Genomic DNA, 9,831 nt, shown 5'->3' on the forward strand with positions numbered 1-9,831 from the left:
GAAGTCATCATTTCTTGCATCTTATTTCTAGAAAATCACTACTGGGAGACATCAGATCAAAACAGAAGAGTATATTGAATGAGCAGTCACCGAAATTAATTTATCAGTTAGGCAAACAGTACAACAGACCCATGCAGAACAAAGAATAGTGAAGATCTGAAAAAGGAGGGGGGGTGCATGCAGAGGGAGAAGGAGAAAAAAGGAAGAGCAAGCGCTCCGTAATAGGCACATCCATACCAATCAGCAGGTGTCTTGCACTTTGAAGCTGCAGTTCCCCTTCATATCTTTTAGCTCACTTGAACTTGGACCATTCATATTAAGTAAGCAGACAGATATTAATCCCATCAGCTTACAGAAACTGAGGCTCAGAGATGTTACCTGTCATGCTTATTGCACTGCAACTAGAAAGTGGCTCATATTCAAATCGCACAACCTGAAACCTAGTTTTCTTTCTGCTACGCTTGAAATGACATCAGGTGCAAAAGTATTGGGAAGGCACTGGAAAAATCCAGCATTTCTGTTTCAAATTCAATGTAGCATTTTTCTGCTCAGTTTGAGTCAAGGTATCTGGCAACTTTCAAGTCAAGGAAGACAACTACAAAGACAGGCAGGCCACCCACTGAGTGGCTCAAATCACAGCCCACACAGTCCTCACCTACATCAGAGTCAAGCGCACTCACATTTCAGAACTTAGAAACACAGCCTCCATTGAGGAGCACCCTGCTTGCAGCAGGGTATTTGGAAGCAAAGAAGCATGATTGTTTTGAACAAAATATAAAGTGCAGTACATATATTTAGCCAATGAAAATAAATGGTTGTATCTTAAATGGTTATGTAAGCTGTTACATCATAACCTTGATTTTGCTTCTTAGCCTGAGAAGCCTAAAATATTTACTATCTTGCCCTTTAAGTAAACATTTGCCAATTTCTTCAGATGAAAAGTGAGGTACTAACAGAGAGATGTTTTCCCCTCAGCCCTACCAGAGAAATGAGGATTGAAGGCCTAAATCCATGTCTCACTGTGACTTCCTGTCTCCTTCTCTGTGATTCACTTCCTCCTTTCTTCATACAGAGAGGTTTTAGTCTCCTCTCTGTGGAGGAACAGAAAGCTAAAGAAGTGTTTGGATTTTTTTTAAATCGCTGCATAATGATCACTACAAACTTAGCTTCATAAAACAACAATTATTTTCTCTTCCTCCTCGTCGTCTCATAGTTATGGATGCTGATTGGGCTAAGCTAGGTGGTTCTTACTAGGAGTCCAGTGGTAGCTGGGGCTAAGTCCCTATCACAGGCATCCTCTGAGATGCCTGTCACCTAAACTGAAAGACTCAAACAGCTTAGGAATGGAACAGCCAGGACATCTCTATCTCTCTGTGCTCTCTCTAGCATGGTGGCTTCAGGTGAGCCATACTTCTTACATGGTTGCTCTGTGTGCCAAAGGTCTGAATCCAGAGAAAGAGAGCATGCCAGGTCAAGATTATACTGCCTGTCTGCTTTTTATAACCTAGCCTTGGTAGTCCTGTAGTATTACTGTGCCTATTCTCTACTGCTGCCATAGCAAATCGTCACAGATTTAGTGGTTTAAACAACACAAAATTACTATTTCATGGCTTTGTAGGTCGGATGTCCGGGTATGGTATGTATGGCTTGTTCCTCTGCTCCTGGTCCTACCAGCAATGCATGCTGTTCCCAGTTCTCCAGATTCTCACCAACACATGTATTTTCTGTTATTTTATTATTATTATTCCTATTACTACTACTATTATTGCCATCCTTATGGGTGTGAAGTGGTACCCCATTGTAGTTTTGATTTTCATTTCCCTAATGATTAATGATATTGAGCATCATTTAATATGCTGATTTGCCATCTGTATATCTCTGAACAAATGTCTGTTCAAGCCCTGTGCCATTTTTTAATTGGGTTGTCTTTTTAATTGTTGAGACATAAGAGTTCTTTATATATTCTGGATACCATACTCTTAACAGATAAATAATTTGCAAATATTTCTTTCACTCTATGGGTTATCTTTTTACTTTCCTATTTTTCCAACTTTATTGTATTTAACATAGAACATTGTATAAGTGTGAAGTGTACAATTTGATGATTTTATTCATTTATATACACACACATACACAGTGAGATGATTAACACAGTATATACTAGGTTAACACATCTCTCACGTCACATAGTTAGCATTTTTGTGTGTGTGGTAAGAACTTTTGAAATGTACTCTCTTAGCAACTTCCGGGTGTACAATAAAATATTGTTAACTATAATCATCATTCTGTACATTAGATCCCCAGAACTCATTCATTTTATAACTGGAAGTTTGGGCTGTTTGACCACCTTCACCCACTTCCTTTACCCATTCATCTCTTGATGGAAACACTTAAGTTGTTTTCATGTCTTGGCTAGTAAACAATACGGCAGTGAACATACAGGTGCATATATCTCTTGAACATAGTGAAGAGGTATGTTCCTTCTTTTCCTTCTGATATACACCCAGAAGTAAAAGTGCTGGATAGTATGGTAGTTCTATTTTTAAGTTTTTGAGGAATCTCCATACTGTCTTCCATAGTGACCACACCAATTGACAGTCCCACCAACAGTGCACAAGAGTTTCCTTTTCTCCATATCCTTATCAGTATTTGTTACCTCTTGTGTTTTTGATAATAACCGTTTTAACAGATGTGAGGTGACAGCTCACTGTAGTTTTGATTTGCATTTCCCTGATGGTGATGGTGAGCACCTTACCATGTACCTGTTGGCCACTGATTATCTTCTTTGGGAGAGTGTCTATTCAGGCCTTTTGCCTATTTTTAATTGGATTATTTTTATTTTTGCTGTTGAATTGTATGTGTTCTTTATATATTTTAGATACTAACTCTTTATCAGAAAGCTGGATTGCAAATTATTTTCTCCTACTTTGTAGGTTGCCTTCTCATTCTATTGATTGTTTCTTTTCATATGTTGCTTTTTAATTTGATGTAGTCCCACCTGGTTTTTTTTTTTTTAATTTGTTGCTGTGCTTAAGGTATCATATCCAAAAAAATCATTGCCAAGACCCATGTGAAGGAGCTTTTTTCCTATGTTTTCTTCCAGGAGTTCCAGGTTTCAGGCCTTACATTTAAGTCTTTAATCCACTTCAAGTTAATTTTTGTGCGTGGTGTAAGATAGGGGTGCAGTTTCATTCTTTTGCACATGGATATCCAGTTTTCCCAGTCCCACTTAGACTATCTTTTCCCCATTGTGTATTCTTGGTTCCCCTATCAAATATTAGTTGACCATACATGCATGGGTTTATTTATGGGCTGTCAATTCTGTTTCAGTGATCTTTGTGTCTGTTGTATGCCACTAGCATACTGTTTTGATTACTATAGTTTTTCAAAATAGACTTTATTCTTTTAGAGCAGTTTCAGGTTCACAACAGAATTGAACAGAAAATACAGAGAGTTTGCACACAGCCCTCCCCACCCACACATACATACTCCCCTACCCTCAACATCCCCCATCAGTGTGGCAGATTTGGTAAAATTGATGAACCAACATGGACACATTATTATCAACCAAAGTCCGTAGTTCACATTAGGGTTCACTCTTGATGTTGTACATTCTGTGGGATTTGACAAATGCATAATGACATGTAGCCACCACTGTAGTATCATACAGAATAATTTCATTGGCCTAAAAATCCCTTGTGCTCCATCTGTTCATCCCTCCCTCCCTCCCTGTCCCCAAACCCCTGGAAACAGCGATCTTTTTGTTTCTGTAGCTGTGCCTTTTCCAGAATGTCATTTGGTTGGAATCATACAGTTTGTAGCCTTTTCAGGCTGGCTTCTTTCATTTAGTAGTATGTCTTTTAAGCTTCTTCCATGTCTTTCATGGCTTGATAGATCATTTTTTTTTTACTACACATATATTTTTTAATTTACATATATGTACTGTTCCTTGTTTCTAAGAACGTTTAGAGCTTTAGCTTTTTAAACTTACATAGTTATCAAAGGAATAAAGACAAGCAGAAAATAAGAATTAACTCAAAAAGATACATACACCCTGCTGTTAACAGCAACATCATTTATAATTGCCAAGATACTGAAGTATCCTAAGTGCACATCAATAGGTGAATAGATAATGAAGATGCAGCATATATATACATACACATACACACACACACACATATATATACATACACATACACACACACACATATATATACATATACATAATGGAATACAAGTCACCCATTAAAAAAGGAGGACATTTTGCCATTTGCAGCCCTTCATTCACTTTTTTTTTTCCACTTCAAAAACCAGAACTTTATAACTGGCGGAGACATTTTCCATTACACCAAAAACAACAAAATACCTGGAAATAAACTTAACCAAGGAGGTTACCTATACTCTGAAAACCAAAATGACACAAAGAAATGGAAAGATTTCTTGTGCTCTTGGATTGGAAGAATCAATGGTGGCAAAATGGCCACACTACCCAAAGCAATCCACAGATCCAACGCAACCCCTGTCAAAATACTCACAACACTCCTCATAGAACTAGAACAAACAATTCCAAAATGTATAAAGAATCACAAAAGACCCCTAACAGCCAAAGCAATCTTGTAGGTCTCTCTTTTTTCTTTCTTTCTTCTTCTTCTTCTCTTTTTGTATGGTTTGATGACTAGAGAAGGTCATTTAACATTTGTTGTAAAGCTGGTTTGGTGGTGCTGAAATCTTTTAGTGTTTGTTTATCTGTGAAGGTTTTGATTTCTCCATCAAGTCTGAACCAGAGCCTTGCTGGATAGAGTATTCTTGGTTGTAAGTTTCCCCCTTGCATCACTTTAAATATATCCATGCCACTCCCTTCTGGCCTGTAGAGTTTCTGCTTGAAAATCTGCTGATAACCTTATGGGAGTTCCCTTGTATGTTATTTGTTGCTTTTCTCTTGTTAATTTTAATATTGTCTCCTTATCCTTAATTGTTGTCAATTAATGAACTTCTTTGCGTTCATTCTGTGTGGTACTCTGTGTTTCCAGGACTTGGGTGACTGTTTCCTTTCCCAAGTTGGGAGCATTTTTGATTATTATCTCCCGCAAAATTTTCTCAGGTCCTTTCTCCTCGTTCTGAGACGCCTGTAATGCAACTATTAGAGCGCTTCAGGTTGTCCCAGAGTTCTCTTAAACTATCCTCATTCCTTTTTCTTTTTTCTGTTCTGCAGTAGTGATTTCCACTGATCTGTCTTCTAGCTCACTGATCGTTCTTCTGCCTTGTGTAGTCTATTCTAGGTTCCTTCTAGTGTATTGTTCATTTCAGTGATTTTATTCTTCAACTCTGGGTATTTATCTTTTCCAACTCTGTGGTAAAAACTTCGCTCTGTGCATCTATACTCCTCTTGAGTTCTCTGACCATCTTGGCCATCATTACTTTAAACTCTTCCTCGGATAATTTACCTATCTCCTCATCGCATATTTGTTCTTCTGGGATTTTATCTTGGGCCTTGGCCTGGGAGATGTTTGCGGACTCCTTCCACAGGCTTTGGGATTATTGTGTTCCTATTTCTGGTATCTGCCCCTTCTGGATGAGGCTGGACTAGAGGCTTATGCAGGTTTCCTGGCAGGAGCAGTGCCTGCCCACTGCTAGGTAAAGTTTGGTCCTGGACCTCTGGTGGGTGGGGCTGTGTCTGGAGGCCTTTGTGGCTCAGGAAGTCTGCTGATGGGTGGGGCTGTGTTCCCACCTTGTAGGTTGTTTGGCCTGAGGCTTCCCTACAGGCTGTTGGGTGCTAATGATCCAATCAAAATGTCAGCCTCCAGGAAAGCTCATGTAGATTAATACTGCCAGAATATCCACCACCAGCTTTTATGTCCCCTGGGTGAGCCACAGCCATCCCCCACGTCCCCAGGAGACCCTCCAAATCCAGCAGGCAGGCCTGGCCCAGGTTCGTATGAAATCACTGCCTCTGCCCTTGGACCTGGTGCATATGAGTTTCCGTGTACGCTTCTCAAGCGAATGGAGTCTCTGTTTCCCCCCGTCCCATCAGGCTCCCAGAGCCAAGTCCCCCGGTCCTTCAAAACCAGATTTCCTGGGGTCTCCTTCTCTTCCCAATGCCAGGACCTGAGCTGGGGAGCCTGACGTGGGGCTTAGAGCTCTCACTTTTTTGGGAGGGCCTCTACAACTTAACTAATCTTCAGGTGGTGGGTCGCCCACTTTGGGGGTATGTGGTCCAATTATATCACCAGAGCACTCCTCCTACCGTCCTGCTGTGGTTCCCTCTTTATGTTTCCAGTTGCAGAAGATCTTTGCTAGCTTCCAGTCTTTTTTCCGATGGTTGTTTAGCATTCAGTTGTGGTTTCATTGTAGTCACGAGGAGAGGCGAGCTCGTGGTCCTACCACTCCGCCATCTTGCCTGGAACTCCCTTAATTACTATAGATTTTGTAGTATCATTTTAAATCAGGACATATGATGCCTCCAGCTTTGTTCTTATTTCTCAGGACTACTTTGGCCATTCAGGGTCTTTTTTGGTTCCATATGAAATTTAGGATTTTTTTTCCTATTTCTGTACAGTATGCCACTGGAATTTTGATAGGGATTGCATTAAGATGGCTTTGGGTAGTGTGGAAATTTTAACAATATTTTCTGATCTGTGAACACAGGATATCTTTCCACCTCTTTGTGCATTTTTCAATTTCTTTATCAGTGTTTTACAGTTGTCAATGGACAGATATTTCACCTCCGTGGTTAAATTTATTCCCAAGTATTTTGTTGTTTTTCATGCTATTAGTCTTTTTCACGGTGATGCTCTCCTTTGAAGCAGAAAAGCTTCTAATTTTAATGAAGTCTAATTTGTCTGTTTTTCCTTTGTTCCTTGGGTTTTGATGTCATATCTAAGAAATGGATACCTAATCCAAGGTTACAAGATTACTGTCTTCTAGGATTTTTATAGTTTCAGCCCTTACATTTAAATCTTTGATCCATTTGAGTTAATTTTTATATGTGATGTGAAGTAGGGATCCAAGTTCATTCTTCTGCCTGTGGATATTCAGTTATTTCATTATAGATATTGGTATTTCATATTGACTACAGTTTCTAAATGAAAAGACCATTCTTTCCCCCCATTGAATGTCTTGGTGCCCTTGTCAAAACTCACTTGTCCATAGATGTCTATTTCTGGGTTTCACTGATCTATATCTATCCTTATGCCAGAACTACATACTGTCTTTATTATAGGTTTGTACTAACAGTGTAATTGGGAATTCTGAATGAGTCCATCAGCATTGTTCTTCCCTTTCAAGATTGTTTTTAGCTCATCTCAGTCTGTAACATTTCCTTAAGGATTTCAGGATCAGTGTATCAGTGTCTGCAAAAAAAAAAAAAAAATGACAGAGTTTTGATAGGTACTGAATCTGTAGGTCAATTTGGGGAGTACTGCCATCTGAACATTATTAAGGCTTCCATTCCATAAAATTAATAAAGCTTTTTTAAGCCATCAGTTTAAGGGCTGCTGCTGAACTGTTTTTTTAGGTCTCCAGAATCTTGATGAGAATCACAAGTTGGGGTCTTTTTTTTCCATAGCTACCTCTGGATCCTGTCTGTCGCTGTGAATGTAGGATTTTATAATGGAATGGCTTCTTCATCAATGGAGTAACAGAAATTCTGATATATTGGTAGTCAGAATGCAAAACAGAATCATCACTACGAAGGGTATTTTGGCAGTACCTATGAAATTTACAGGATACCATGGGAGAGTTCCCTCCCATCCATCCACCCAGAATCCAGGCCAGCAAGCTTGTTTTCTGTCTCCCTCTTCCTGTTCCTTTAACTGAGGAAGTAGTCTTTTGCGAGTACCAGCATTATGTATGTATGTTTCATTTCCAGCCGCCATGCTATCCAAGCCTACAGCGTTGTCGCCTGTCCCCAAGGCGGTGCTAAACACCAGCTTGCTAAGTTACTAAGACCAGAATTCATCCTGTCTTCATCTAGGGTACTCAGCCTCAGTTCACGTACTTAGATCCTGGTTTTCAGTTTTCTTTTGGATTTCTTCCCCTTGAGAATTTCCCCTAATTTCATAAAAGCTCAACTATCCACTTAAAAGGCTATTGCTGTCCCCTTTTCCAACATTTCTAAGTACTTTTTAACAGGATGATTTTTCTAGTTAACTAGTACAAGAAAATGCCTAAAGTATTTGTAAATGTAAGCATATAGTAGATCAATAGACATAAGTACAATACATAAATCTGATTGACAGACTTTATTTTCCCTGTTATTTTTTAGTTGCTGTTTTTTTCCACCCCCAGTAAATTCTAATGAAGGCCTGTTGCCTGCCTAATAAGGAGGTCACTGAATTGACTATATATAATTTTTTCCTTGGGAGTAACTTTTGATAGGTATGTGCTTACTGCCACTTAAAAAATTGTTTTCCTCGCTGTTTTGTAGTTTATCTGTGCTTTTCTTCTCTTGCTCTCTCCCTTGGTGATTTGAAGATTGTCTGTAGTGTTATGGTTAGATTTATTTCTCTTTTGTGTATGTATATTTACTATAGGTTTTTGCTATGTGGTTACTGTGAGGCTTAGATAAAGTATATTTATAGCAGCCTATTTTTAAGTTGGTAAGTTGGAACACATTTTTACTCTCCCCGTTTTGTTTTTGATGTCACAGTTTACATCTTTTTATCTTGCATATCCGTGAAGACATTACTTTGGTTATTGTTATTTTTTCTACTTTTGTTTTTTATCCTTCATACTAGATTTATAAGCTATTAGCAGCCCATCACTGTTAAAACAGTGGACTATTCTGAATGTAAGTATATAATCCCTTTAATGGTGAAACTTTACTGTTTCCTGTTACTAATTAACACCCTTTTGTTTCAGTTTAAAGAAGTACATTTCCTGTAATAAAGCTGGTCTACGAGTGCTACATTTCTTCAGCTTTGTCTGTCTGGAAACCTCTTTATCTTTCAATTCTGAGGGACAGCTTTGCTGGATAGAGTATTTTGGTTGGTAATTTTTTTTTTTTTCTGTTCATACTTTGTAGGCCAGAAGGGAGTTTTGTGATAGCTTCAAAGTTTCTGGTAAAAAAAAAAAAAATCTGCTGATGGACCTAGGGGGTTCCTTTGAATGTAACAAGGTTTTCTCGTGATGTTTGTTTTAAGATTAACTTTTACTTTTGACAGTTTAATTAGACATAAACTTGGTTTCTTCGTGTGGTTCTCTTCTGATTACCGGCACAGGGGGCAGGGAAGATAAAGGTGCGTTTGGGGAAAGTAAGGTAGGTATTAGAGAGGCTGTAGGTCAGGGGCAGAGTGTAGGCCTAGCATGCAGGAGGTCCTGGATTTAATTCAGGAAGGGAGAGGCAGGATTCAATATATCATTCCCAGTATGGGAGAGAGGCTTACCCGTGCCCAGACCGGAGATCTGTTTTCAACGTCTGTTGATTATCGTGATGTTGTGTGATGTCTTTCTCCCCTCCCCCACTCCCTAATTTATTTAAAGTACACCTCTGATAAACAGTACAGGGTTAGATCTGGCTTTTTTATACATTCTGATGTTCTCTGACTTATACTGGAGTGTACAGTCTATTGATATGGTTGATTTTAGGTCTGCTACTTTAGTACTGCTGGCTTGCTTTATTTTGTTCCCCACTCTTGCTTTCTTTGGATTATTCCAGTATTTTTTAGAATTCCATTTCAGTGTATCTACTGGCATTTGCTGTGTCTTCCTCTAATATTTTAATGTCTAAGTATTACAATATACATCATTAAGGGGCCACAGTCCACTTAGACGTGATACTGTACTACTTCATGTAAAATGCAGAAGTCTTACAATGATAAGGTCCATTTACCC

The 9,831-nt window shown here is 38.9% G+C and overlaps 1 long non-coding RNA gene across 2 annotated transcripts in view; it reads right to left on the bottom strand.

Annotated features, from left to right (window-relative positions):
* Window positions 1-3,350: 3,350 nt before the first annotated feature.
* Window positions 3,351-9,831, bottom strand: part of LOC116150788 (uncharacterized) — a 48,320-nt gene continuing 41,839 nt past the window's right edge. For both annotated transcript variants that reach the window (XR_010379539.1, XR_010379538.1), the window contains one exon: window positions 3,351-7,349. This is a non-coding gene — a long non-coding RNA (uncharacterized LOC116150788). The remainder of the gene's footprint in view (window positions 7,350-9,831) is intronic.

This window comes from Camelus dromedarius, chromosome X, assembly GCF_036321535.1.
Source record: "Camelus dromedarius isolate mCamDro1 chromosome X, mCamDro1.pat, whole genome shotgun sequence".
Lineage (NCBI taxonomy): Eukaryota > Metazoa > Chordata > Mammalia > Artiodactyla > Camelidae > Camelus > Camelus dromedarius.